The 6,000-nt window shown below is 51.7% G+C and overlaps 1 non-coding gene across 1 annotated transcript; it reads right to left on the reverse strand.

Annotated features, from left to right (window-relative positions):
• Nucleotides 1-4,142: 4,142 nt before the first annotated feature.
• Nucleotides 4,143-4,215, reverse strand: TRNAV-UAC (transfer RNA valine (anticodon UAC)). Its single transcript has one exon. It is a non-coding gene; the product is annotated as a tRNA-Val (tRNA).
• Between the last annotated feature and the right edge of the window lie 1,785 nt (nucleotides 4,216-6,000).

Here is a 6,000-nt window from a genome sequence, read left to right on the forward strand (position 1 = left end):
ACCAGGAAGACCTACAGTTGCCCATTATTAAAAAAATAATAATAAAAAGGATAAAAATTAGCCTGGCATTGATTATGGAACAAAACTGCCTGGTACAAACAGTCCAAAGTAGGACAGTTCAATGACATCCCCATTGCTACACAAAACAAGGACAGGTTCACTCTTTCAGCCACATTTCTTCTCCAGGTCCAACTCATTGGCTCTAAGACATTTTTGTATGTTTTTATGGCCCTCGGATATTTTGGTGTGTTTTCTTCCGGCAGATAATGGGTAACTACACAAAGGCCACTGTGCACCAGTGGGATGCTCCTACTGCATGAAGCAGAGAGCACAGCTTGTGTTTCCAGGGGCACGATGCAAAGGTACATGGATACATAAAGGTGTGAAACCCATGGGATGGCAGGAGGGGGGCTCCAACTGAGTGGAGGCTGTCTGTCACCTTGCCTCAGGGATGCTACCTGGCACATGTCGTTCCCCAGCTAGGTTAGCTGGCCTGAACCACAGTTTTATCAGGAATTTATTAAGAATTAGGCAGCATGGATGACCAGAGGCCAGTACTGCAGACTGTACCTTAAGGAGTGCCATGCCAACTTCTTTCACAGACTTAATGCCTGTAGCTGTCTCTTTATGAGAAATGAATTTGCTTCCGAGCATGGCAGAGCTGTGCATCCATGAGCTCTCGAAACGCACACGTGGGCATGAAGCCTTCTCTGCTGCTTAACTGACCAAAAGCATGCGTGAACGAGTTCTTTTGAAGGGGAAGTAGGTGGTAAAAGCACTCATGTGTGAGAAAGAAGCGCAATTCCATGTAGCGATTTCAGATTTCTCTCAGAGTGCCAGACAGTTAAATTAGAGCAGCGTGCACGGATTCGTGCGTCTGGAAGCTGAACACACACGGCATGCAATGTCTCGGCACAAATGTGTGACTGGCACACTTTGGTTTTAGCACAGTTAGGTAACATACACATTTACACATGTACGTGTGAATCACAGACATCTCTCAGAAGCAGGATACAGACGTGTTGAGACAACAAGACTGCCAACATTTTAGGAACTTGAATCAGATCCTCAGGAGCTGGAGGTCCTTGAAATGGATGGATCTGAGATGGTCTACACACACTGAAGATCTACCTCATGAAATCAATTATTCTTTCAAGGACTTTGAAGTGTTAGCTTAAGTCCTTTTCTGAAAAGGAGCCTTTTTCCAGAATACAACAAAACAGAATGCAGCGACCAGTTACCTGCGGCTGTCCACCAGGATCGGGCACACTCCCTGTAACCATGCACCTGGGGGAGCTGTGGCTGTTGTTGGCGGGGCAGGCACTGTGGGATCACTATTGCAGTTAGATGGGAAACACCTACACCAAAGGCTTGTATACCAGGGCTCGGTACTGGGTCCAACCCTGTTCAATGTCTTTATCAATGACCTGGATGAAGGCATTGAGTGCACCCTTAACAAGTTTGCGGATGACACTAAGCTGGGTGGAAGCGGGGATCTGCTGGAGGGTAGGGAGGCTCTGCAAAGGGATCTGAACAGGCTGGACGGCTGGGCCGAGGCCAATGGCAGGAGGTTTAACAAGGCCAAATGCCGGGTCCTGCACTTGGGGCACAACAACCCTATGCAGTGCTACAGGCTAGGAGAAGTCTGGCTAGAAAGCTGCCTGGAGGAGAAGGACCTGGGGGTGTTGGTTGACAGCCGACTGAACATGAGCCAGCAGTGTGCCCAGGTGGCCAAGAAGGCCAATGGCATCTTGGCTTGTATCAGAAACGGTGTGACCAGCAGGCCCAGGGAGGTTTTTCTCCCTCTGTACTCGGCACTGGTGAGACCACATCTTGAGTACTGTGTTCAGTTCTGGGCCTCTCACCACAAGAAGGATGTTGAGGCTCTGGATCGTGTCCAGAGAAGAGCAACAAAGCTGGTGAGGGGGCTGGAGAACAAGTCTTATGAGGAGCGGCTGAGAGAGCTGGGATTGTTTAGCCTTGAGAAGAGGAGGCTGAGGGGAGACCTTATTGCTCTCTACAACTACCTGAAAGAAGGTTGTGGAGAGGAGGGAGCTGGCCTCTTCTCCCAAGTGACAGAGGACAGGACAAGGGGGAATGGCCTCAAGCTCCTCCAGGGGAGGTTCAGGCTGGACATCAGGAAAAAAATTTTCACAGAAAGGGGCACTGGGCACTGGAACAGGCTGCCCAGGGAGGTGGTTGAGTCACCTTCCCTGGAGGTGTTTAAGGGACGGGTGGATGAGGTGCTGAGGGGCATGGTTTAGGGATTGTTAGGAATGGTTGAACTCGATGATCCAGTAAGTCCTTTCCAACCTGGTGATTCTATGATTCTATGATTAGAAGTCTGGCTAAAAATGATTCAGCTTTGGGTCTGCATCTTCCCAGCTGTGGAAGGCAGTTTATCCGAGAAACAGGATACATCACTTTGGCTTCACCTCCTGTGGGCTATACACACACCACTAATCCAGTCACGCAGAGGAAAGCCAGACCTGTGTATGTCTGCCCTTCAGGCTGGAGGGTATACAGGTCCTTAGTGCCATTAGAGTGCTTAACATTATGACACTGTCTCTATGTGATATAAGGGTGCTTTCTACCCAAAAGAGCTTTTACAAACTAGCCCAGGTATCCCTGCATTGGACTGCAACATCTAACTGCAGTTTGCCTGTACCCAGAGTGTTTCTTTAGTAAGAGCAAGCACTGACAAAGGTTAATAGTTTTCTTAAGATGATGATAATTAAGGTAAGTTTCTTAATAAGATCTCAATTAAAGTAAGTTAAGCCAATTTTTCTCTTTCATCTTCAAGATAAGCAAATTACACCCACATGCTCTGATCCTGCAAAGGGAAACTCCAGCTCAGTGGAGTTAAGGGACCCTCCTCCTTCTCCTCCTGTGGAGACATCTTGGCCCCAGCACTCATTAGGGCTCCCACGCACAGAGGCCATGGCAGCATCCATGCCCAGAGGTTACTCTTTCCTAAAGGCTTGCACATGCGAAATGAGACATGCTACGGTTCAAATGTTAAACTGCTCCGATGCAAGCTGAGACGGCTCTTTCTCTCCTGAATAATAAACGCAATAATACACATAGTACAGGGGAAAACGGAGATAGGACTAACCATGCTTGCAAGCTGTGCGCTGTGAGAAGCGCTAGCCTTTCCCCAGGGATCAAACACTTCTCCAAACACAGAGGTGAAAGCAACAGCGCTCCAGCCTGCCCAGGTGAGAGGTCTCCTTGGACGGGCATTACGCTGCAGCTCCTCTCGCAGCTGCCATGACTGCCTCTGGGCCATGAGGCTTGGTTGGCCTGCTGAGAGTCCACAGTCAAGTGGGCATCCCTGGTCCATGCTGGCAGAGAAAGGCTCCTCTCGCAGATGATGTTCAGCTCTGCCAAGGACGAAGCCTCTGACCTGTGGTGGGGAGAGGCCCCATAGGCACATCCCCGCAGCGCTCAGCCTGTGCCTAAATGGCACCCATAAGAAGTGCCCTGGGGAAGATGCAGAATGCCCCCAACAGCCTGTATATTAGGCAGTCCTAAAAGAAGGAGCAAGACTCTCATCAGGCTTCTGCCTGCCCAGGCAACCCAAGGCGCAGCCTTCCTCTGAGTCTCCCCTCTGCACCAGGGGCGTGGGGGCTACCGACCACCGCAGAGTGGTGCCCAGGGAGTACGGTACTGTGAGTGATCCGATTAAAACTCTGTAAATCCTGCCTGGCAGAGCTGTGCCAGGCGGGTGGGTGGAGAGAGTGCCAGCAGCTTGGGCACCTCAGGGTGCTGGCGCTCACTGGGGCTCTGCATTTTGGTTGAGGTTGTTGCAGGAAATTATATTTAGGAAGAAAAAAAAAAATTCACTGCAATAACAGCATCTAAATTATGTTTATACTGGTAGAAAAATATGTTATTGAGCAGGGTGGAAAGAATCCTGCTGGGCTGGGATTTCTTGCTTGCAAAGCCATTCTGCTTCACTCCACGCAGCACCCCTCCCCAGCTCTAGGCAGGACCCACGCTTTCTTTGCACGCTTATGAGATTTCCCGTCTTGGGAAGTTTAAAAAAAAAAACAAACCAAAAACAAAAAAACCCCACATACCACTGTAAAGGAAATTATGAAAAAAATAGAGCTGAAGAAGAAAAACAAGCGTTTCGGCGTTGGTTCCACTGGGGCTCGAACCCAGGACCTTCTGCGTGTAAAGCAGACGTGATAACCACTACACTATGGAACCGCCATGTCGACAAGCGGCTGCGGCGCTTCCTCTATCTAGAGGCGTCGTCGCTCCATTGGGCAATCCTGGCGAGCGGAGGGAAGGGCAGCTCGGATAGCAACTGAGGAGCGGGGCAGGGGGTAAATCATAGAATCACTAGGTTGGAAGGGACTCACTGGGTCATCGAGTCCAACCAAATCGATTTAATATGTTTCAATTGCGTTCTTCTGCGTGTGAGGGCACGTCAGCTGACGGCCTCAGGGCCAGCCCTGCCCCGCCAAAGGCAGGCGGGGAGCCCGGACGCCAAAGGCAGGCGGGGAGCCCGGACGCCAAAGGCAGGCGGGGAGCCCGGACGCCAAAGCGCTCCCGCTGCGACCTGGAAGCGGGTGCGGGGAGCGCTTCCTTCCCGGGCAGGTTCTGGGAACGCCTTTGCTTTCGGGCTGTTCGCCTCTAGACACCGATTGCCGCAACCCCCTCTTCAGGCACGGCGTCCCGCTGCTCCTTTGGTTTGCTCGGCCGCTCTGTTCTCCCGGGAAAATGGAGAACGGGGTGGTGCTTCCCATGCACCAGCGGGGTGTCCAAAGAACAGGGGGAGGCGGGCTGAGCTCCGCCAAGGGAGCAGCGGCACCCCTGCCGCGCCGGGTGCTCCTGGAGGCGTAGATCGCGTGGAAAGGGGATGGGAAAGCGCTCCTCTGGCTCTGGGCGTTGGAGCCAGAGCGTTGCAGCGCCCATTGCCCCCCATTCCTCTGTAACCTCCCCTGTTAAGCACGGAACAGCCGTGCCGAGCAGCGGCACCACCGTGCGCCGCCAGCAGGGGGCGACCCGCGCCTGGCAGCGCAGAGCCCTTCAGCAGCATCCTTCAGCTCATCCAATAGTCCGGGTTGGAAGGGTCCTTAAAGATCATATAGTTCCAACCCCACCTGCCGTGAGCAGGGACATCCCACTGGATCAGGCTGCCCGAAGCCCCATCCACCCTGGCCTTGAACACCTCTACGGATGGGGCAGCCACAGCTTCCCTGGGCAACCTGTACCGGTGCCTCACTACTCTCATGGTGAAGAAATTCCTCCTTATGTCCAGCCTAAATCTGCCGCTTTCCAGTTAATACCCATTGCCCCTCTTCCTCACTACAAGGCTTTGTGAACAGTCCCTCCCCAGTTTTCCTGTAGACCCTTGAGGTACTGGAAGGTCGCTAAAAGCTCTCCTTGTAGCCTTCTCTTCTCCAGGCTGATCAACCCCAACTATCTCAGCCTGTCCTCGTATGGGAGGTGCTTCAGCCCTCTGATCATCTTTGCAGCCCTCCTCTGGACCCATTCCAACAGCTCCGTATTCTTCTTATGTTGAGGATTCCAGAACTGGACACAATACTCCAGATGAGGTCTCACAAGAGAGGAATAGAGGGACAGAATCAACTCCCTCGACCTGCTGGTCACGCTTCTTTTGATGCAGCCCAGCATTTTAGGTTGGAAAAGACCTTTAGAGTCATCGAGTGCAACTGTAAACTTAAACACTGACAAGTCCACCACTAAACCCCAGTGCATGTATGTGCAATGCTCCTTTGCCACTGGATTTTTGAAATAATAAATGCTTTGTTACATGTGGTTGTAGCACCGAAAGGCTTAAGTGTACATAGGTGTTTCCTTGCTAAAGGGAAGCTGATCGAGCTCCTTGTGCTCTCTGCTCACCCCTAGCTCCCATCCAGCAATATCCACAATTACGGCCTTCTAGTACCTTCCAGCACCTTTTTACAAGGGCATGTAGTGACTGGACAGGGGGAAATGGCTTTAAATTGGAGGGGAGAAGACTTC

This window comes from Cuculus canorus, chromosome 1 (assembly GCF_017976375.1).
Source record: "Cuculus canorus isolate bCucCan1 chromosome 1, bCucCan1.pri, whole genome shotgun sequence".
In the NCBI taxonomy this organism is placed as follows: domain Eukaryota; kingdom Metazoa; phylum Chordata; class Aves; order Cuculiformes; family Cuculidae; genus Cuculus; species Cuculus canorus.